The following is a 24,208-nucleotide window of genomic DNA, read 5'->3' on the forward strand; positions in this document are numbered from 1 at the left end:
TAGCCTCTTTCAGTGTCCTTCTATCAGTTTCATTTCCCTGTACTACACTTAGCACTCACATTTCAAAGCTTGTATTTTTATGCTAAATGCTTCTGCTGCATAATTAATTTGTCTTAAAAGAGAGTGTGTATGAATCAAACAGATTAATATTCTTCCCAGTCTTTCACAGTCTAAATTTATTTTGGAAAATTATTAAGAAAGATTTTCTCACTCTATTTCTCTCCTTGGATATGATTCCCAGGCTATACTGAATCTTTTCTGCACAGAAGAGGGCAAAGATTTCAGTTGTTGCTGCAAAGTCTCCTAAAGCATCTCTACAGATACTGTGTAATTCTGTGTAGCCTACTGTATGCTTAAAGTATGAAGCTTATAAACAGCATTTCTGCCAGAGCAGAGGAAGCACAGGAGAAATTTTAGCTTTAAATAATAAAGGCAAAGCCAAGTGTGTATCTCTGTTCTGTAGCTTCCCCTCGGCCTCAGTTTTATTCTAAGAACCACCTAAGTCTTGGTGTTTGGCCACTGAAGCAGAGTTTTTTTCTGGTCTCAGTCACTCAACTCTCCCCTGTCATTCCCAGGATCCTGTAAGAACATGAGATCATTCTTTCAAAATATGTCACAACTATTGCTTCTCTACCATAAAAAGTGTGGAAGTCACTTTCTGTTGTTTCAGTTCTGGTCTGTTTGTGTGAAAATTTCAGGTCTCAAATGTGTCAGTGCCCTATTTCATCATCACATTTAATCATTTGCAGGTGCTGAAAATGCCCTTTTCTAAAATGACTTTGGGTAGCAGTTATTCTTTTGTCTGGACTAAGAAATTGTGTGATTCACTCAAAAGACTGTAATCATATAACAGAAGAAGAGCAATTAAATACCAAAATTATTCAATTACTCTTAATGTAGGGATTTAAATGTGTTCTGTTGCATTGTAGTGTTTTAGAATATTTTATGACACTTGCACAGGCATAAAGTCTGTAACCCATAAAACAAGAAAAAGGCCTAATTGCTCTGTGCATGGATTATTTATAACTATGTGGTCTGTGAAGGAATAAGAGTCCATAAAAAGAATACCACTGAGTGTTAAAACCAATCTGCTTGCTGCATTTTAATTGGGATGAGAGTCTTAGCTCTTAGGTTTCAGAAACATTGCATTATGGATATGGTGCTTGCATTCTAATTTTAAACCAGAAGTATGAGAAGTAAATATTGATTAAGGAACTTTGTGAATCAGGGGGACAGTCACTATATGACAGATGAAGCCCTTAAGCCCTGGGAGATTTGTGCCTTATTTGTTCTAAAGTTTAGATCTAGTAATTCACTTGGGAGGGGCAGGGAGAAGTTAGGATTTATTCATAGATTTACTATGTCTGCATATGGATTTGTGGAGGCATAACTCGAGTTGTGCAAAAGTGTTTATGTCAGCCTAACTCTCTCTCTTCTTCATTTCCTTGATGCATTTGTTCTCTGCTCTCCCTTACTGAATACGTGGATCTAGACCTCTTAGGATACACACTGAATCTTCCTTCTGGTTCTCCTTGTCTGGAAGGCACCAGCAGAGGTTATACCAGTGCCTGGGCTTTGTACAACAAGCTTGGCACACCATTTGTTTTAGGTTGGCAAATGGGGATGTCAGGAATGCAGAATACATTTAATTTCGTTCCATGTGTAAAATAATTTCCTCCTGAATTCCCTTAAGTGACACAGTTCAGCCCAGAGTCAAGTTTTACATCCAAGTTGTTACAGAAATAGTAATAATTCAGTCATATAATGGCTCAAACAGCACTGTTATACTGCACAATTAAAATCTGTCCCTCTACTGATGCTAAAATCCATTATCACCCTTGAAAGCTGCTCTGGACACTTGGCACTTAAATTGATCTATTGATCCATTAATGCTCACCTTTTGCTAACCTATTGCTTAGGTAGTCTCCTTTAATTTTCCCCTTTAGTGAAGCAATTCCACTGATCTACATGTAATTATGGTCCAACTTGCATGCCTTTTCAAAAACTGCATTTTGGGAAGCTTGTGCTGGTTTTTGTGTGGGAGTAGTAAGGAAATTGCTGTTAACTTTGATAACTCTTCAGAAAAGGAAAAGAAACCTGAAACCCCCATCGCTGATGTACTGTATCTGTCTGATTTATATTTCACATGAACTAACATTTGTTAGCTATGGCTGCAGGGAAACAAACAAAACCTAGAAAGGAATAAAACATCACAACTGAAAGAGGTGTAAGGGGTGAAAATTATTTGGGTAAAAATGGCACTTGGAGTTGAATTAGATATAACAGGACCAGGCTTGCTCTGTTCTGAAATTGAGGAATAATAGAAGAGATGAAAAGTAACCTGAGTGCTCAGGGGTCAAGAAGGAATAATGTTTGTTATTTTTCTTAACAACATCTCTTGATTCTAACTTTTTCTCTGATAATTGGCAGCATAGCAGAAGATATATTCAGCAGTAACAACAAATCTGTGCCACATTCAGTTTAACCATTTATCCATGCACTAGAAAATCAATGCTGTTTAATAAGGATAAAGGAGGGCAAAATTGTGATTTGAAACACTTTTTCTTCCTAAAACAAGTATTTAGTTAAAATATCTTAAAAAAGAAAAGTCTACTTCAGCAGATTGTCCTAAAAATGACCAAGTTAGCTAAATGTATATATTCCAGTATCCAGTAACTGTATGCTTAGAAAGCTATTAGTGTTTTTACTGGAAACACCAGGGAGGATAAAGACACTAGGTGGTTATTTTGGTTAGAAAAAAAATGATTCAGCTTCAGCAAATTGTCTGCTGATATTGAGGATTCTAAAACAACACATACCTTCCTTTACCTTGTTGACCACCTGCCTTGAAATCCCATTTCAACACGTTTCATTATCCTGTAAGTTAAACAAGAAAAGCTGAAAATATAGACAAGGCTTAACAGTAATGATGCATGTGAAGAGGGGTAATTTTTCTATTTTTAATGGAAAATTGGACAGACTTTGGAAAGAAACAAGCTCATGTATTGTTTTGAAGCTAACTGTAAGATCAGTACATTTTGTAGTGAAATTGTTGCTGGGTGCTGTTAGGTAGCAGCAAACTCCAGAGGTGAACAGCTATCACTGAACAGCAGATGCAGAATGCATTTTAGGTGGAGTAGGTGGAGTTATTAACAACTTGATGAAGCCTTCAACCATCAGCTCCTGGTGCCCTGTGTGGGTGTTCCTTTAGGGGCAGGAAGCTGCTGCTTTGGAAGCTTTAGTGTGTGTGTGTGTGTGGTGTGTGCATACGTGCATCCCCTGCTTTATGATGTGTGACATGGGTTTAGCTCTTCACTTGCATTTCCTTTGGGAACCTAAATGAACATTATAGGACTCTTGGGAAACCCAGCTGTTAATACTGCATCACTGGCACTACTGCAGAGCTCCAATTATTAAAGCAAGCCAAAAAACCCCAACTTTAGTAAGCAAAAGTTCTTTTTCATGTATCTTCCCTTGCAGTCGTATTTCTGGCCTATGACTGTAGTATGTTGTAGATGTTCAAGATAAAAGTTGGTTTCAGGTGATAAAGTGCACTTAAATTTTCATAAGTCTTCATGTAAAAACCAGATCCTGAGCTGATCGACTTGTACAATTTTATGATTCACCCTTAGTCACTGAAGCTTAGAGAGTATATTCTAAAAATGCCATGTTATCAGTGGATTGTCAAGTCATTTCTGATTTAGCCCCTGGCTCTAACCAGGCTGTCCTTTCTGTGAGAGTAATAAAAAGATAAGCCTTGAGAGATATGCAGGGGGGAGAAAGAGCTCATTTGCATTCAGATGAGCTATTCTTCCAGCCTCTCTCTCTATTTTATCTTATAAAAATTATCATAGATTTGATCAAAAACAGAGAAAAGGCACATAAATCCAAAGACAGGTTAACAGCAGATTCTTATAATGAGAACTCCAGTAGCAAACTGATGCACAGAAACCCATCTTTCCACTCACTGAAATCTGGGTACAGAGGTTCATGTTATTGATCAGGAGTATTAGATGTGACACTGAAGTGTCGAATAACTTCATAATGAGCCAAAATGCTGAATTTCATCTTAATAAGGCTTCTCTTAAAATGCTGATAGGGTCCCTTAGCTTTGATGACAATAAGTTTCTTTTTTGGCCAACATTGCATATAACATGCAAAATATTTTATAGCTAGAAACTATATTCAAGGGATTGAGGGGTGTGTTCATAACACAGGTACCATAAGATATCTTCAGCCATATAATCTGATAATGCTCCTAAAATAAAACTATTAATACAAGCCTGTGGGACAATCTATTTGTAAGTTTGTATTTCTAACCTAATGGATATGTTCTTGCATTCATTTAGAACAAATGAGTGCAGACCCTCAATAGCATAAAGTCATTTTGACCACTAAGTGAGGAACACTAAGGCAGAGTTATTTACCAGTGCAGAATCCTGCTAGGATGCACAAATGTAGACTTCTCTCAGCCTTCTCCAAGGATCCTCTAGCCTTCTTCCTCTCTGACAGACTCTTCAGCAGGAAGTTTACTTGTGGTAACAATTTTTTGACCAAAGAAATAAAAGTAAAATTTAGAAAGTACCTTTGAGAACAGATAAACACAGCATGTGGTTTAAAATGGCAGATTTACACAAGAGGCAGGGCAAGAAATTTTCTTTCCCTTTTTTTTTATTAATTGCAACAGGGGAAAAAGCTCCTATGTCCTTGTTCTGTATGAGACACTTCCTCTTTTTCTACAAATTGGGGAGGAGTGGACCTAGAAAGGAGTTGGGGAGGAGAAAGGACTGAACTGCTCTTTACTTTTGCCTTTGGAGGATCAAAGTTATTGACTGAAACCTACCTCAGCCAAGCATATTTTCACTTTGTAGAAGCTTGTTCCATTATGAATTTCTGTCTCCTGGCTGGATATTCAGCATGTGAAAGTGCAGGATCCTTCCTGGTACTGTATATCCTTGTCTTGTCTCTGGCACCACCACTAAAATATTTTCCTTTCATTGTAAAGTGAGATTTTCCTCGGGGGGAATTTTGCAGTGTTAGGGAATTAAGGTTTTTTATGCACCTTCTGAGTGAGTCTTTCACAAGGGCTTCTGTATTACACAGAGGCTACACATATTGGGGTCTGAAAAGTGATAGAGTTCTAATAATTTTAAAATTGAACTGCTTGGATTTGTATGGAAGGCAGCCACTCTCCCTGTAACTTTATAAAATAGTTTGTTCAGGTTCAATATAAATACCTCTTGGAGATAGCTGAGAAACTCTGTCATGATGATCAGAGGCATAAATAAGAAGACCATCAACTTCCTCATGCCATCAAACTCGAGATCAGTATGCAGACCTGCAGTTATAATTTTAATCCACAATAATCTACAGACAATCCTTTGTTATCTAAAGAAGTTAATACTAGAATGTTGGAAGCAAGCTGAAGTCAGAGGAGTTGGGTTTCTCACTCTTGTTTACAGCAGAATTAGAGAATCTTTCCCTCTTATAACAGTTAGGTTTCAGACTTGTGGCTAATCCTGACCTACCAAATACAAATTGGTGGCTGCTCTGTTGCCCTTCCAGCAGCCTCGTGACATCAAAATGCATTGTTCTGACTTCTGTGGAAGCAAGGCTGCAAATACCAGAAGGAAGAGGTGCAATGGCAGGACATTGGGTGTATGCTGTTAGCCCACAGTCTAAAAGGACTTGGAAATATCAGTTATAGCCATGTAAGTCCATTTATGTAATTAAAAATCAGTTCCTTGCACTATCTGTGCTTCTCTATTCTGTATCAGCTTGGTGACCAGGTAGATTAAACAGTCAGGGGAAAAAAACCCCACTTAAATTTAAAGCAAAGTAGTTGCTCTATTGTAAATTGTGAAGATAAACCTGTGAAGCTATCAAATAAATCTTTCTTTGGCTTCCAGTAATAATTTAAAATGGCATAATCTGCTTTGAATGTATTTACTTAGGAACATGTACATATCACTCTATTACATAACTGCAGTATTTTCACACATGCAATTTCACCCTCAAATGGCCACAGGAAATGTGACAGCTTTTATTTTCTCTTGTTCCTGTTTATTAATGCTTCAAGGTGTTTCTCTATATCTGTACACAGCTGTCTTGGCATTAGAAACATAATGTTCCAAAAATAGGAGTAAAAATCCCAGGGAGCTGCTCTTTGCAGCAGACACAGGTAACATTTGATCCTAATTGTTTTTACAAAGATCCTAATTGAGAGGCAGATATCAATAATGCAGACTTCAGAGGAAAGTCAAGAGTTTTAATCAACCAAGCATGAGCCATCCAGAAAGTCAGGGTCCATATTTCTGTATCAGGGCCCATCTGCTAATAGAAATGCAAGTTACAGCTTTAGCAGCCAAAGGATATGCAAATAAAAGGTTTATATGTATTGGAGAGTATTAAACATAAAAGTTTCTGTTTCATACAGTTGTTTGAAGGCAATGTGGGACTTCAGAGCTTAGTGTTTGAATTGCAACTTTAATTTCCTTATTTGCTGTTATTTCGACTGCTCTGAAGTAGTAATGAGAATAAAAAATGAAAGAAAATGTTATTTGACAGGGACTGTGGTAGGGCTTTCTTCACAGGCTTGAAATGGTTTTAATTCATTAAAATCTCCAGGTGAGGGGAAGATTGTATCTATTCCTCTCTTTTGAAACCAGATTTTCAAAGAAGGATCTAAAATTGCATTTGAGGGTTGGGGTGGGATGATTTTTTCCCTTCTTTCATGGGCAATCTGAGAACTCCAATTTTACAGGCCTATTTTAACATTTGATCCATAAAAATCAGTCCTTTGCTTTGTATTTTGGAAACTCCTTAATCTTGGGAAATTTGTAATCTTCTCAGGGCATGGAAGGTCAATCAAATGCTGCAGGTTTCATTCTTCCTTTAATAAGGTTTATACATTGGGGTTTGACTGCTAGCCTGAGATATTTTTTATTGGCAGCCTAGCAGTTGTACCATGGAACTCTGTGCAGGTAAATTGACTTGAGAATGATGGGTAAATTAGCTCTGGGAAGATGTGCACTGCCTGGCCCCAGTGCTTCAGCACACTTGAGGACAGGTTGGCTGTCTCTGTCTAATAATTGATGCCTAATAATATAACTAAGTATTCATTTTAATTGGTGATAAATAAGATTTTTCAAGTTAAGTCTGTTTCATCAGTGACCTGAAGGTCTTTAGCTTAAGCTTTCTAGTTCCTGCTTTTCATGTTTTCTCTCCTGTCCCTCTGAGAGCAAGTGATGATGGCTGGAAGTTGGGTGGCCAGAGAGGGCCAGGCCACCACAATAACCAGGTACACTGAGCCTTGGAGATCTGATCAGGAATCTGCTGTTAATTCTCACTTTTCCATTGTAAAGGCTGACTTTGCTGCCTTCACTGTGTTTTAACAGTGAGTTCTCATTTGTTTGGTCAAGCTCAAAACCAGCCTTAATTTTCAAGTGGAATTCTTTGTGGGTGATACTGTGAAGAATATGGTGTTTATATTCACATCAGACTGGCAGTAGAGTAGAACAACTCATAACTGATTTGGCAATAAGCACCTAGTTTTTCTTCACTAAACCTGCACTGGCAAAATTTATAAGCTGTTCATAGCTATCTCTACAGTGGAAAATATTTATTGACTTTATTGACAATTTAATTTACTTTGTCAAGCTTTGCTGTTTAGTTTCTATTGATCCTGAAACACTTGGGGCTACTTTTGCTTCCTAAGGGATTAAACTTGCAAGCACTTAGAATCAGATTTTGGGAAGATGGGTGCAGAAGACTTTGTAATTGACTTCTGAAAGTCATAATAATAATTAATATTTCAGATGGAAATTATAGTATTTAGCATAATATGTTAAATGCTATTATATGAATTTTTTTTTAAATCCTGGGTAAATTAAATGAGGTTTTTGGGGAAAGTATGAGCTGTGTTTTATTTTGAGTTTGATAACCTCTGATTCTGCTCTCCTTTCTGTTTCTACTGGAACTTGTAGCAAACTTATTATGTCCAAGTATAATTTTGTAATAATTCTATTTCTAATTGAGCCTTTCTCATTTAGTGTTGATGTACTTTAAGGAGGGAGGGGAATGGTGAAAAAATAGCTATTTTCATAAATACAATTTAAATTTCACATTGGTGATTTGACCCTTTCCAAGATTGCACTGAGCATTGGATCACATTGAAACTGAGGGGATGACTCAGCTATAAAAACTACATTTCATTCCCTCTATTAGGAGTTTCCTGTTGCCCATAAATAAGTGAAGAAAAAAAAGGAGAAATGAGTTTAAAATTTCCTGTGCTCTTTTCAGTTTACTCCTTTTTCTGGAGATGTCTTAACAACTGTAGGATATCTGAAAAACTTTGGACCTACATCTTTATTTTTGAGGCTCTGTTGAACATCGCTCCTGTTATAATGTTCTTGTGTTAGTACTTTGAACTTACCCAAGTAATGTTGGTATCAGCAGTGACTATGATAAAGCTGTGCCTTCCTAATTAATGATACATTCTTAATGAAACAACCAATAGATTTCTCCATGTATTTAATAACCTTAGAAGACTGAATGAAGTCAATACCAAGCATGTTTAAAGCAAAACACTGCTTTTTAATGTGTTTCAGTATAGGTTGTGCACAAGTAAGTAGACTTTTAAGTTTCAGCTACCTTTAATTACCCTATGCATATTCAAATTCTGATTGATGAATGTTGAACCAAAAGCAGGCATAAAATAGTTAATTTAAATCCTCCTAATTCGGAGGCAAACTACTTTTACAACTTTGTTTTAAGGGTTTTTTTTGCTAAGGAAATGGCAAATATTTATTTATGCAGCTCTCCCCACTTTTTCCACCATCATTATCCCCGGTGATCCCTGCAGTGATAAGTGGCAATGACCCTTGCCCAGGGTGAGCTGCAGGAGCTTTACAGACGTGCCTGTTATTTCTCACAGTGGTTGAACAACTGCAACAGCACTGTGACATTTTGATGAAAGCTCAAATTTTTCCCAACAGGTTATTATTATACAGGCAGAAAAAAAAGCTTTCTTAAAGACCAACCACATCTTTTCTCTGCCTGAAAGGTCGCATTTGTTTGGGTTTTTTTCTCTTATTTAGGGGAGAGATAAAAAAATGAAGAGGAAACTCAGAGGAAATGCCAAAACTACTGACTGGTAGTACTTCTGTGTGAGTGTATCCATTTGCACCTCGAACTTGCTCTTAGAGACCTTAGAAATACATTTAAAATGGATTTTGGTGGGTGATCCCCAGTTGAATATCTGCATTTCCTCTTCCATTTGTTTTCTGGGCTTCTTTGGTATCACTGCTGGACGAAGTCAGTAAGGAAACTGGTGAGCAAGAGTTGAGGAGCCAGCTTTTGAAATTGTGAAGCTGATCTCTAGGTTTTTTTCCTATTGGGTTTGTAAAATTGGGTACATCATCAAAGTTAACATTGCTCAGAAAATAGCAAGATTGTCCTCTTTCCAGTGAGGGATCTGTATTTTAACAGAGGTGTTTGATGCATCTTGCTGTAAAGGAGCAAGATGCAAAATATGACAGAGAGAAATCATTTAAGCTGGGGGTACACATGGTTGATTCCTGGAAATAAAATAACTAAGGTTTTGTTTTGTAGGAAAGTGAAATCTAATCCCATTGTGAGGGTCAACAGGATAAAGACAAAGAAGTAAATACAAATAAAGAGCAGAAAGATATGAAACAGGACTGGGCCTCACTCCCATAGCCCAGGCAGCCCCTGGATGTATTTGCCTGCCTGAATTCAGCCCTTGCCTGGGCCTTGCTCTGGGTACCTGTCACAGCATTCCAGGGATGATCCTGTTCCTTCCCTGGTGGCCCAGGGTCCTGCAAACACCTTCTGGGGCCACCCAGACCCCTCCTGAGGCCTTTAGGGCCCCCCCTGGCACAGTGCAGAGAGGAATTGACTCCAAGCTTCCCTGGAAGAAGGAGGCAGGAGAATATTGCTCCCATCTTCTTTCCAGCTGCCCTTCATACTCTTGCAAATGCTGCTGGCTCTCCATTCCCAGCAGTCTGGAGCTCCTGGTCAAACCCAGCACCCACTGTGTCCCCTCTCAGATGGAATATCAAGAAAACAACACAGCAGTGTGTAGAAAACGTGAACTTCATTCACTTGACTACTCCCAAAATCTACAATATAGGGTGCCTAGAAGACTATGGGGTAAGAATCTTATGGCTAAAATACTTGAACTTGTATAACAGGAACACTAAGGGAAATGTCAGCTTCATGTGGAAAAGGTGGTGGCAATGCTACGACCGAGAATGGGATTATCTCTAAGGCCTAAGATGGGGAATATCACAGTGCCCGGGCTGGGCACTGGTCACACATCTCCTGCAAAGCTCTGCATGCAGTGCTGCAGCTGGAGGTCGGTGCTGAGGGGAGGCTTGGCATCTCCTTCTCTTGCACATGGCCCCTTCTGCTGCTCTCTTGGCCTTGGGGCTCTGCTGGGAGCTGTGGTGCAGGCACAGCTGCAGCATGGCACGGTTGTGCCTCAGCAGCTGGATCAGCTTCATGGGGCAGCCGTGTCCCAGGCAGCCCAGCCCTGCTGGGGCCGAGGGCCTCTGGTGCTTCTCCTGCAAGGCAAAGCACAGGGATCCCGATGGAAGGGGCAGAGGAGCAGAGTGAGGCCAGGGCCTCTGGGGCTGCCTTTGGCCTCTGAGCCAGACACTCAGGCCTGGCTGGGCTGCCCTGGGCAGAGGCTGCAGCAAGCAGAGCTCCAGCCACCTCTGCCTGGGGCTGTCCCTGGGGCTCAGCCCTGGGCCTGATTCCCAGCCAGGCTCAGCTTCCCTCTGCCATGGGACCTTGGACAAAGGGCTGCCCAAGAGATCCAGCACTCTTGGGGTCTGCCCTGTTCACCAGCCTGACCCCCCCCTCCCTCACCTGTCTCCAGCATCTCTGGAGCCTTCTGCAAAGATAGCATCCCAGGACAATGCCCGTGGTGAGCAGCTCCACCAGCAAGCATGTCCAGGACAGCAGTGCCATGTTCACCCATGGGGTTGCCTCAGGGTCCTTGTCCTGCAGCTCCAGCTCCTTGGGAAGCAGGCCCGAGGTGCCTGTGCCCCACTCAGGATGGCTGCATGGGTCGAGAGGACAGACCAGGAGCAGCAGCACATAAAATTGCAGGAGCCAGGAGGAGACCTGGCCGGCCATGGTGCTCTGTGCAACAAGCTGCCACCACCACACAGGCTCTGGACGTCACTCCTCACTGAGGTCTGCCTGGGCTGTGGGGCACAGCAATGGCTGGGGACACTTGCCAGCCACCGTGCTGTCCCCAGAGGCTGTGATATCACAGAAACACAGAATGCACTGCCTTGGAAGAGCCCTGAGAGATTGAGTCCAGCCTGTGATCCATGGCCACCATGGCAAGCACACCTGAGCCTGGAGTTGTGCAGCCAGGCTTTCCTTGAACACTTCCCACAATGGTGACTCCACCAGTGCCCCCTGGGGCAGACCATTCCCATACCTAATGCCCCTTTCTGGGCAAAAGTTCTTCCTAATGTCCAGTGTACACCTCCCTCAGCACAGCCTCAAACCCTTGTTGGCATCTGCTCTCTTGTCCTTGCCCATTTCTGGGAAGCTGCTGCTGCCTTGTGGGTCACTCACCTTTGTGTGGGAGAAGTTGAGTTGAGTGCCACTCAACTTTTAGGCCATTCAAAGGAGTATTTGATTGTGCCTGCTGTGGAAAGGAACATTTGTGTACATTGCCATTTCTTATATGTTTTAGCTCAGATTTTCATTAACAGCTGTCCTAGTGAAAGCTCTCTTTTCATGGCTATTTGAAGGGTAATAGAACACCATGTCATCTCAGGGAAATTCAGATTCTACCAGTTTAGTTTTACTGAGGTTTTGAGATGAGTTGCAAATCCCCAAAATTTTCTCCTTGGGGAAATAATGATTTCACAGTTTAGATTGTAGGGATATTGATTACTCAATGTTGAGGACCTTATGTAGCTTTCAGCACCAGAAATTTTAAACATCCTGTGATTGTCCTTGAAACAAAAACATTTTAAATCTTTTCTGTGGACAGAAATTGCTTCTGTGTTATTTCACATAATCCATTAAGAAGAAAGTCCATAGTGCTGTGTGATTTTCTTGGTACTGTTCTTTGGAATGGCTTTCCCCCCATTTTCTGAAGCTGCCCCCAGAAAGGTCAGAGATGTGTGAGAAGTTCTGAAAGGCAGATTGGTGTAGATCTTGCCTCCTCTTTAAAGGTCTGTGGAGAGCTGTGAGTCAAAGAGCTGATTTTACATGGTGCTGAAAACACAATTTAACCTTTTTTGCAGCAGGGTATATTGATAAAATCAAAGCATAGCATGGCTGACACCAGTAAATGAATTAAAATGCTTATCTGGAATGTGTTTATTTGATTGTTATCCTAATATTGAGGTAATAATTATGATATCTGTACTAACCAAGCTAACACCTGATTTATAGCTGATTTTCTGTCCCTGATGTAGTGAACAGATTTTTAAGAATAATGTTTTCTCTCATAACTGAAGAATGTGTTGTTCACAGGCTGAATCTTAATATTACTTTGTTTTTGCAGAAGAGCAGTTTCACCTGAAGATGATTTTCCTTGCCCTCACTTTAATTTTTACTTTATGTATTATTCTCTGGCAGGTTGACCTTTTCAGATTGTGTCTGTGAAATGTTGCTACTAAGGATAGCTGGTGTCAAAACAGGTTTTTTTTCTAGCTTTTATGTAAAATATTGAAAGATGAAAGGTTTCTAATTAAGTTACAGAACTGCATATCATTAGGAACTTTACTTCTTCCCTACTTGTATCTAGATAAACAGGCTAGTGCCAATTGAACTCCTCAAATATTGTGTAGAGATCATGAGAGGCCACCACAAGTGGTATTCAATTCTGAGAAACAAAATTTTTGATAGAAATAATTTTTGCTTTAATAATGCAATTTATTCCATTCTAAAACTGGGAAAATTAGGTATGTTCTTGACTATCTGCATTTTTATTAGAGTTTCCTGTCTTTTTATCACTTGTTCAAGTACCAGTTTTATACACTTGCTGGCTTGTTATTTATGATTTAAAATGGTGTCTCTTAGGCATGTAACTTGATATTATTGTGAACTGTGAAAATAACATTTTTTGGTCTGTCTTCATTTGATGAAGTGATTCCTGTGAAAGGACTGGGAAGTTTTGTTTTTTAAGATATAAAAGAAGAAGTTCAGCAGCCTTGGCAAGTAAGTGTGCCAGCTTACAAGATGAATATGCAGAAACACTCATGCTTCAGCTGGAATATACAGTATTCTAGTTTGCTGCTGCTGGGCTGTTTTGTTTTGTTGGTCTGTGAATCCATATTCTGTACAGTATCATTTGTCAGAACTCCATTTCACTTTTACAGTCCCTCTGTTTTCCCACTTCTGAATTATGGTTTTCTCCGTGCCTTTTATATGGGGAATTCTTGGTGATAAAAATAATACATGGTCCATAATGTTTTATGTTTCTGATTGGATTTTTTTTTCCTAGTTTTTAAATAATTCCCTTTTGTTTCTATACAGGGGCAAAATGCATTTACAATTTCAGTGGATTTTTTCCAACTGCTAATCCTACTCAGGCACTAAATAAGGAAATAAATTCCCCTAGTTTCATGGAAAACATTATGTACTTTTAAATTAATTAAAATATGTTTATATTGCTCTCTGTTTAATTTCTTCACTTAATTTGGTAGAGTTTAGACATCTCTTCACATGAAATAGGTAGTGAGGAGTGCCTGCCTTCCTGCCTTTAACTGCTGGGTGAGCATCCCAGGCTTAGTTTAGAGATTTGCTTTAAAATGTCCCTTACTCCTTATAAAATCTCTCATTTTGCTTGTTTGTAGTTGTGTTAGAACATAAAAAAGAGGGAGATCACCCTGGAAAATTTTTCATCTGAATTGAATTTGTACCCTACAGCCCAACACTGACTGCTCCTTCATTTTCTCAAGGCATAAAGGACACTGGGAGCTCCTTATACACTTTTTTGGGACAGCAGTCATTTCTGTTTGGCTCCATCAAATGCTTTGCATGGTAGCACTGGAGCTCTGAAGGGCAGGGACATCCCATGAGGATAAATAATAAATAATTCCTGTACCTTGAAGTGTTTCAAACCTAACACAGCAGAAGGAACTGTTTCCCTAATTATGAGCACAACGGTGCTCCTGGCAGGTTTTGCTGTTTGAGAGCACCAGTCTCACATGGGTAAGGGGTTTCTGTGCAGGAGAACCTTGTGAGGCTGGACCTTTGTCCTGTGGGCAGCCCTAGGTTCTGAGCAGGAGTGTTAAGAGGCACAGGGATCTGGAATTGAGCAAGGATTTGGAAGATGAGCAGGTTTGTTGCTAGAGGTGTGAGAGGGGAGAAGTCTTCAGTCACAGAGCAATTACTGGATAAGGTTCTGGAACAGCCTCTGAAGAGGGTGTTGCTGTTACATATGATTTTCCTGGAGCTCAGCTGATGCACACAAGATTTGTTATGACTAACAGGATTGCAACTAAACAGAATGCAGGCTTTTTTCTTGTAATTTAGTAGGAATCTTTTGATCCATGATGAGCTGAGGGTTCACTGTGCAAGGCTGACAGGAAATGACATGCTCTGAAGAGATTTTGGTCTTTGTGCTGTATTGAAGGTGGATAGGACATAATTCCTTCACTCATTGGGACTGCATAGTTTAGTTTTATCTCCTCTGCTTCCAAGTGGTGCCAAAAAAATGTTATTTCATTCAATTTTGATAGCAGCAGAGACTTAGCTGATTAATATGGATTTAGGTAAAGTTTGTAAAATAAAATAGTCTGAAAATCTGTTAGACAACCCTGTAGTCAATCTTAACAGAAAAAGAAGAAGCTGAACTTCCATCTCAATTTCAGAGATAATTCCTCTGTGCTGCCTGCTTTTCCCATACTGAGTGTGCAACCACCACACTTCATTTTGATCCTTGCTCCTGACTGCACCAGCTCACCTGCCTTCTGCTGCTCACCTTTGCTTTCTTGTCAGATGAAATCACTGAAATAGAAAAGATGCTCTTATTTAATTTGCTTCATCAAAATGTCTTGGCAATTTTTTTAATCTGCTTGGCACTTTTATCTTTGCCTAAATACCAGTGCTGGCTTATACCTAAGGTAACAAATGTAGATGGAAATGCTAATTATGTTAGGGAGAACAGTTATTGCTGCACTGCTAGGAGAAAGATTAAATTGAGCCTGTAGGACAATATGCCTGATTATACTAATTGGTACCTGTGTTTGTAATGCTTGGTTACTTTTTTTTCCTCCAAAGTGTAAAAGAATACCTGGCCATCTAATGTGGCCCTGCAATTACCACAGCTTCATATTGTCATGCTGGGACATGTGTGAATGGCCAGTTCAGCACTTAACTCTCCATTTCTGCATGTGGCTCTTACAGCCTGTTGTTATGGTGATGTTAATTTGGGGTGAGAGCACATCTATCTCAAAAAAATCATTAGCACACTTGTTAAGGTTTTCAGAACACTTGCTTTTCCTGGATGCTTTCATGAAATCTAATGATGAGCTACCTATTCTGTGAGAGAATTTCGTTTCTTACACTGGGAAGGGAAATGTTTAGTGTCTCTGGCACAATGTCATGGTATCTGAAAGAGTCCTTTAACACAGCAGCATTCTTTCAGATTAATTCGTTGTTTCCATATTCCTCAGGTGGATTACAAACCCTAGCAAATTACTGGTGTTTTTTGATTTTCCTGCAGCCAGCAGCACAGCTTACCCCTCTCAGAGAGGTTCCAACAGGACAGAAGCACAGCTCATTCTTTTCACCCCAACACATGGACAGTTCAATCTTTCACTGCTCACATCTCAATTTCTTATGTGAACCAAAAGAACCTTGGTCTCATCACAACAGATGTTCCCTTCATCCAAGGGCCATGGACATCCAGACAAAGCCTCTTCTTCCCATGCTTGGTAAGTACCAAGGTCAGCATCTGCTTTGTCACCTCTGCTTTAGCATGACATTGCCTCTGACTCTGAGGGAGCTAAATCCTGTTCCAAGTACAGTTTATCTGTCTCACTTGCTCCTCTAAAACTGATTTATTCATGAAAATTAACAAAGTCAATTCTTGCAACTGGTGCCTTGCTTTTGCAACAGATGAAGAGATCTATTTTAAGGAATTTATCCACACAGAGTATAATTAGCTATCTTACCAACAACAAAGTTTTCATTGTGTTCATTTGGTATTTTTATCTCTGATTCAGCCTCCAAATAGCCAAAGTTACTAGAAATCCATAGCAAATCACTGACTATGTCAGTTATTTATATGATTCAATATTGAACCAACTGGCTAACAAAATCCCATTACCTTAGTCCTCCACTCCTTAGTGTGAGTCTTTAATTTATTTAATGAACTTTTCCCAGGCAAACAGAGCCAGCTTTCTGGGACTGACATCTTGTGTCCCTTGACATTTGTTACCTTTTGAGGTAATGCAAAGAGGCCCTGTGGGAAATCCAGTCTGCTTTAGGCCTCTCTTAATTGATTTTCTGTGAATTTTAATGATAAAGTTTCTCAGATTGCTGGTCTGAGTTATGAAGGGAACTGGGATGATTCACTTCAATTAATGCAGCATCTTCAATTTCCCATTAGTTGCTGACAGCATCATGCTGAAAAGTCCTCTTCATCTGGGACCAAAGGTATCAGACACAAAGCAAAAAAACCTCATTCTCATTCCTAACTCCAGGAAAAGGACATTTGGCATAGAGGGAAAGAGACCTTGTCCTTGAGTGAGCCAGAGAAGCTAGAATCTAGTGAGGCCAGTTATTAATCTTCTCTCTGTAGCCCTTATGCCTTGGCAGGCTGAAAATCTTCACTTTCCTACCTGACTTTCAAAACAATTTCCCAGCTGGTTGCCTGTAAAATTCCTGCCATCCTGGGCATCTGGCTTTGTATGTATTTCTATCTAGATGCTCTAAATCCTCAGGAGCCATTCCAACTGCAGTGTGGCTAGAAAACAAGGCCATGAGAGATTTATAAGTCTTGTGCAGCAGGATGCCAGCCTTATTTCTAAGCTTGTTTTTCTGTTTGTTTGGTTTTTTTTTTTCAGTACATGTATTATGGAAATCAAAGTGTCCATTAGTAAAGGTTGCCTTTTAAAAACAAAACACTCCTCCCTCAAAAGAACCATACAAACAAAGAAACAAAGGCCAAAACCCAAAGCAAGATATTCTGAGAATGTGTTGCCGTTGTTTCTTTGTTGAAATGTTACCTTTCCACTTAAAATTTAAGGAAATAATATGAACCCTCCTCAAAAACAGGAAGCCTACAGACTTCATTGTGTCTTTAACTAGAAATAAATAGAGAGGGTAAGTGGATGAAGAAAGGATGTTCAGAAAGCTTAAATGAAGTTAAAAGGAAGCAGTCAAAAAGATTTGGATTATTGTAGCTGTGTTACTGAAATGTTTGCTGTGTCATTAACAGATAAGTCTGTTAATCTCTCTAAGACTTTATTCCTCATCTAAAACTGAATATTTAACTGTTTTTTCATCATAACTCATTGCTAAAGGATAGCATAAAGGATGGGAAACTGGATGTATGAGGTGAGACATCCTTCTTTAAGGCTTGTAATACATTTGCTAGGTCTTTTTTCCTTCTTATTCATAACACAAGGCTCACAATACAGGGCCATTGTACATTCCTTAAATTATGACTTCACCAGAGAAGCAAGAAAGACAAACTATTGTAGATGACATGCTGCAGGATTTGAGGCTGGGTTAACTGCAGGGAAATCTGGATCTTCACTTGACAGACATGCCTCTGAGCAGTGGAGTTCTGAAGTCTCACATCAAGAACTTGAAATGTATGTCTACACTTCCCTGTTTTCTAAGGGCATCTGTTCAACTGAATATTCCTCAGCCCCTTCTCTCTTCACCATACACTGCTGAAACCTTCTGGGTGTTTCAAACAGTTTGAGGGTTGGTTTTTTTGGGGTTTTTTTGCCATTGCTTGTGGTTTTTGTTATGTTTAGTTGAAATAATTCTAAGCAGCCTAGGGTGGTTTTTTTGCAGAAGAGAAATTAAATTGATGGAAAATTGCATTATTTGATAGTGTTTGCAGTCTGTGGCTATACCAGTATGCAATATTTGGGTCAGATTGTTTTTAAGCAGCTAATTGTCTGCTCTACTGAATGCTCCAGCATAATTAGGCTGATTATGTCCAAGCAGTGAAAGTTCAATGTACAGTGAGAAATAGGATAGCAATTATCTTCTAAATTCCTTTACATGAGCCACAGGAGGTACTTTTGCTCAGGACTGGAATCCTGGATAATTTGTATCATCAACACAGTTCTGGTTTTAGTTCCTAACATGTTTTCCAGAAAAAAACCAGCATGCAAATGATTGAAGTCAATTTGTATGTTAATCCTCTGGCAGCTATGAGTGGGAGACACCTGTGATTTCAGACTTCTAAAACTAAGAAAAGTTCAGTAGTTAAAATTCTGAGCCCTGCAAGTACAAGACAACTACTTATTCCAGGTATTCATTAAAACCACATTCCAGCACAGCCCAAAGAAGGTGCCTGTGCATTAAAAGTATGGGATTACATTAGGCTTTTTAAACACTTTGTTTTATTGGCCTTGGAATATATGTGATATTTCAATATGTGGTGTGTGTATTGTTGAAATCCCTAGTCTTTTATCTTGTAAAAATAAGTTCTTAAGAGGACTCTTTTCAAACACGTATTTGTGTGAGGAATATGCTAGCAGAATCAGTAATTTGATATTAAAAGATATTCTCTTACTTTTCTAGAAATTGTGTGCAGGCAGGTAAGTTAGGAAGTTTTTAGGTCGAATGCTCCCAGTCTGAAGGGAAATATTTCTTCCTCTGGGTTTTGGGCAAAGGTGTTTTACTTATCTCACCTGGGGCTGTTGTGTTTGGCCATTCTGGCTGGATGTCACACGGATTCCTCTGAGCACAGCTGACAATAACACCAGGACAGCAGAATATTTTATGAGACTGTATCTGAAATACAGAATCAACTTCTGCTCCATCAGCTTGATGATAGGTGAATAGATTACAATTACAAACATGTGGAAACATCATTTTTCTTAATCATTTTCATTTTCTTTTTCCAGCAAATCTGCACCAGTTGATTTAATCTTGTTGAAATGTAATTTTTTTTTCCAATCAGAACTTTTAAAAGCTGTAGTTTTTCCAGTTTTCTTGTACAGCAATACTCTCTTCAAAAAGATCATGCAAATTCTCTGAAGCACTGAGGTCCCTATGCATTTGAAGGGATACAATGGCATTGTCATTGTGTTGGGAGGTTAAATTAGAGCCGTGTGTTCATGGTTTGTTTTTTGAACCACTTGGACTTGGTTCACTTGGAGTCAGTTTCAACACAAAACTCAAATAAATTTCAAAGAAAAAGGAAATCCAAACTCTGCTTTTTGTCAATACATCTTTATGATCTATCCTCCACAAGAGGCTCATGCTCCTCTAATAATGTGGGATGATAGATAATGGGGGAATTGTTCTGCTGCTGAGCTGATCATAAAAAACAGGAAGAGATTAATGAATTCATCAAACAGGTTTAAAACAGCAGCTTTTATTTCACAGCACCTTACAGACAGTGCTTCAGAAAAACTGTGAAATCTTGCTCCAAAGCCTCATGATGCTGAAAAAGTAAATTGCTTGAGAGGTTGAAACCCAGCACTTATTCTGTGTTTTCTAGACTGTTCTTCACAGTGTTTTCCTAGTTCTCCCTGTTGATGGCAAGTGGCTTGGTAACAGTAGGTGACGACTTGTAGTATGGAATTTTCCCTGAAATATGTAATTTAAACATTATCTGTAATAGACACACACTCTTGCTGGTAGATATTAGTTCAAAGAAGAGATCATATCCATCCTTAACAACAAGTTTACTTCTTTCAGTGGGGCATTCCTCTGCAATTTCACATTATCTTAAGTTCTCCTTCCTCACCTACTTGTATTTCCAATGAGTCATCTTTCTTCCTAAAAATTAATTTCCCAGAGTCCTCTTATTATTTCTCCAACTTGTAGATGTCCTAAGCATAAATGACTACTCTGACATGGGTGTTCCCATCTGTTCCAAAGTTCTCTGGTTTTGCATTCAATGCAAGATTTATTCAGTGAGGAGAAAATACCTTCTGACAATCATTCAGGGGCTACCCCAGCACCTATAGGAGGAGCAGCCCCCTTCTGAACTGGGACAATCTCCCTTCCTGTGAAGAAAGCACCATCTGAAATTGTTTCCCCACACAAACCTTGCTCCCCCTGCATTCTCCATCTCACTGGACAGGCTCCAGTGCCTGCTGTGGATAACTCCAGTGTGGTGAGAATACCAAGTACCCTGTGTTCTCAGCCAAAAAGACACTGTCAAAGACTAAATGGTCAAAAGAGAATTCGTTACAACATGTTGATAAGTAAAATAGCAACAATCACCACGGCCAGATGGTGCTCACAGAAAGCTTGAAAGAATTAATCACCATCTTCTGTAGGCTGGTAGCAAAAATATGTTTGCTATATTTAAATGAAGATACGTTACTGAAGAGTTTCAGAGGAATTAGAATTTTCTTAAAACTCTCTGTCAAAATTATATTGAAAGAACTGTGGGCCAAATGATTCAGACTCAAATAACTTGGTTCAAGCATTAGGTGCTTAGTCCAAATGGTCTTCCCTTCCTTTTCTATCCTGTTGAATATTTTAGGCCTCATGTCTTCATCTGGTGAAGTATTTGAGAGAAGATTTTAATTCAAGTATCAAAGAAAAGAATAAAGCCACACTGTGCAGTAAGTTGCAAGCTAATATATTTTAGTATTTTATAAACTGCTGCTCTGAACCCTGATCTCTGTGACATCCCCAATGGTTTCAGCTAAGCCATGATTCTTAGCTTTAGCAATCCTATTTATTCACTGTTGCTTCACTACCAGATTACAGTTTAAGTGGCTGTGAAAATCTTCTTCCTGCTTTAAAACAGCTTTCTGTGTTTTCACCTTTAAAATATATTTAAAGACTCATTAAACAAGACTTTAAGAGTTCTGCTACAATAATTTGGATGCTTTTGGCGCCTTTTTTGCTCCTGCCACATTTTCTTTTTTTAAAAATTTTTCTGTCATTATTCTGTTGTCACATTTTCCACTGAAATCAGTGAACTCTGCAAAGAACTCTACCTTTCTTTCAATTAAAAAAAAAAAATCCCTAAACCAAAACCATAACCAACCATGACCAGCAAACTCCAACCATGCCTCATCTAGCTTTCCATGAATGAATGTGAGTTTCTCTAATTTATTCTTGCACAACTTGCAGGGGGAAAGAACGAAAAAAACTTTAAAAATAAAAAGGTAATGGCTGATCTTTCTTCCTCTTCCTCAAAGGACAGGACAACAAGATTTCTGATAGGTTTTCTCTTGGAAGACAGATGAGAACATCCCCAGCTTTGTGGATTGGAAATCAATGTGCATAAAGCAAGAAAAATGGGTAACGTTATCAAGCACAGAGTTTGCAGTGAGTGAACTGCAGGAAAAATGAGCCATTTTCCCATGTCTGTCTAAGCTGGCAAGCTCCAACAAAACTCCAGCTCCAATTCCCCTCCTGCCCCAGCACACAGTGTTTGTGCTGCCTCACACTGACCCACCTGTATCCTGAGAAAGGCCAGTGCATTTTTTGGTGTTATCATCTCATCTTGTTTGGGGTTTTTCAAGTTTGATCATCAATAATATTTTTTTTTCTGTATATGAAATGGTTGTCTACGCCCTGCATGTCGAATTTTAAATCTTTCTTTTCTAAAACCTACCCATAAATTCCCTCTCTTTGCTACAGTGAAGTTCATACTGGCAACAGTATTAGGGAAAATATTTGTAGCTCAGTGCATCCACCTAAATCCAATTGACTTCTGTGGTGATGAGTAAGTCCCACAACCAATTTTAGGTCATAGCATTAATTGTTCTCTTCCATCAGGGAAATGACATCAGCAAGGTTTTGTACCAATCTGTTGTGCTTTTTAAGTATGAAAGTGGCTCTTCTAATTCTTAACCATTCTATCCTGGCATATTCCATGTGTAGAATGTAATTAAGTTTATTTGGAGGACTCCACAGAATGTCTGAGAAGGGAAAGTGTGTGGGTGGAATCTTGGCCCTATTTAAAGAGATGAAAAGTTTCCATTGCCTGGAATGAAGTTACAGCTTTTAACTGGGGTTTTGTACACAAAGAGATAAGCAGCAGGCAAAGCTCCTCGGTTGTGGGTATTTCTTATCTCAAAGGTAAGTTGTCAAAAGAAACTAAGCATTTAGAATCTTCTGACAAGTGCATTATTGTCAATTCTCAAAGTGCCAAAAAAGATCCCACTTGAGTCGGTGAAAAATCTGGGTAGTTGTAGAAAGAATGAAGGGTACATCTTTAGAAAAGATTCCTTATAGTCAAACTGAGAGAGATTGCTTGGCACTGAAGCTCTCATTCTGTATTGGAAAATGTGTTTCTTCATTTATATGAGATAAGAATGTAATGCAAATCCCTTTCCCTAGAGAGGAAGTCCTTTCATTAGTGCTGAAGTAACTGTAGGTTAATTTTAAAGGTTTTTGCAGTAAAATTATTTTAATCTGCCAGAAAATCTACCTGGATATATATGAAGATATTACCTATTCACATTCATTTGAATAACAGAAATCCACACTATTTTCTTACTAAATCTATGAAGCAATATTCAGTTTAAATCCCTGAAATTGCACAGCTGCCTTAAAATGTTAACATGATACAGGAAATCAGAGCTAGCACTGAGGAAAGTTCTGGACTATTCTCCATGGAAACAGCACTGGTCATTATCCATGGGATAGTGAAGATTTTAAAGCTAAACCAAAGGAGCTCTGCCCTCTTTCAGTATCCCAATTAGGCTCAAAAATGTATGGGATGATATATAGATAATCAGTCAAGGTTTTTTCTTTGCTTGTAAATAATGCTACAATCAGCTTCACAAATTGAGTTCTATTCTCAGCCTCTCTTCTGTTGTCAAAAGAACTTAAAATCTGCCAAATTGAAAACAAGCAAGTAATGCACACTTGGCTTATTTTGCCTTGAGTATATAATAACTTTTCTCAGTCTGCTGGCTGTGCCACTCTGAAATAAATTACACTTGCTTTTGCAGTATAGGAGAGTATCTGTTGAGAGTATACCATCTTGTCATCCATTTCAAAAACATTGGTGGCTGCTGATAGCTCTGGAGTCTTGAATTTTGATTAAGGAATTCAATTCTGAAATAACTGCTTCCCATTTCTCTTAAATGTTCCATTACAAATGCCTTGACTGCAATTTGATTTTTGTTTTCTTTGATCAGCTTCATCAATTAAAGGTAAAAATGCAAATCAATCACTAAAGGTCATTAGGAAAGGAATAGAGATTATGAAAATGTGTGCTGACATCTAGAACAATGTGTGCAGTTTCAATATGTGCTATCTCAAGAAGGGAATCAAAGTATGGAACAGTTTCTCCTAGGGATGTAGGACATGGGTATGTGTCTATGTAAAGAAACTTTTAGTGACATTGAGGGGAATAGGAGATGGGAAATGAGCAAAGAACAGAACTTGAGTCAGACTGGAGTTAGAGTGGGGCTGGTGATATGCAAGTCTAGAAATGGGGGGATTGTGTTGTTAAATAAAGTCACTTTTCTGCCAAAGGACAATGAAAACAGAAGTAACCAAATTTTTGTAACTTTCTGTAAGTCAAAAAAAAAGAGATTTCCATCAAATCATGCCTGTTCTTTCATGACCCTGAGGCTCTAGCATGTCTCTCATTCCTGTTTGCTTCTTTGGCCAGTTTTGCATATTTTGTTGCATATTTTGCTGCAGTAATATCAAGTTGGAAATAGCAGAGGTGGATACTGCAAAGATGATCAGCATAGCAGGCAGCTGGGAAGAGACAGCACCCAGGAATGAATAAGGAGCCGAGTAATGATGGGGAGAGAAATAAAAAATAACAGAGAAAAACACCAGCACACACAGTTCAAACCATGGTGCATCAAGGAGGAAAGCAAATCTTTGGGTATTTTCCAGCTGTTGCTGTTCTAATTTAATTTAATTCTCTTCACTAGTGTGTATATGAAAATAGAGTATCTAGCACTGGCAGAAATTTCTTTTCCTTGTGTTAAACATTTGTGTAAAAAAAAAAAAAGTCAATATTTTATCTGGATTGTCTTGTACCAATTTTTAAAATATAAATTTGTTTTATTTAAAG

General features: G+C 39.0%; 1 long non-coding RNA gene across 1 annotated transcript in view; it reads left to right on the forward strand.

Moving 5' to 3' along the window:
- Positions 1-24,208, forward strand: part of LOC148224094 (uncharacterized) — a 129,223-nt gene that overhangs the window by 58,937 nt on the left and 46,078 nt on the right. The window contains exon 7 of the long non-coding RNA XR_015803468.1: positions 15,728-15,938. This is a non-coding gene — a long non-coding RNA (uncharacterized LOC148224094). The remainder of the gene's footprint in view (positions 1-15,727; positions 15,939-24,208) is intronic.

The sequence above is a fragment of the Sturnus vulgaris genome, chromosome 4, assembly GCF_052056855.1.
Source record: "Sturnus vulgaris isolate bStuVul1 chromosome 4, bStuVul1.hap1, whole genome shotgun sequence".
NCBI lineage: Eukaryota > Metazoa > Chordata > Aves > Passeriformes > Sturnidae > Sturnus > Sturnus vulgaris.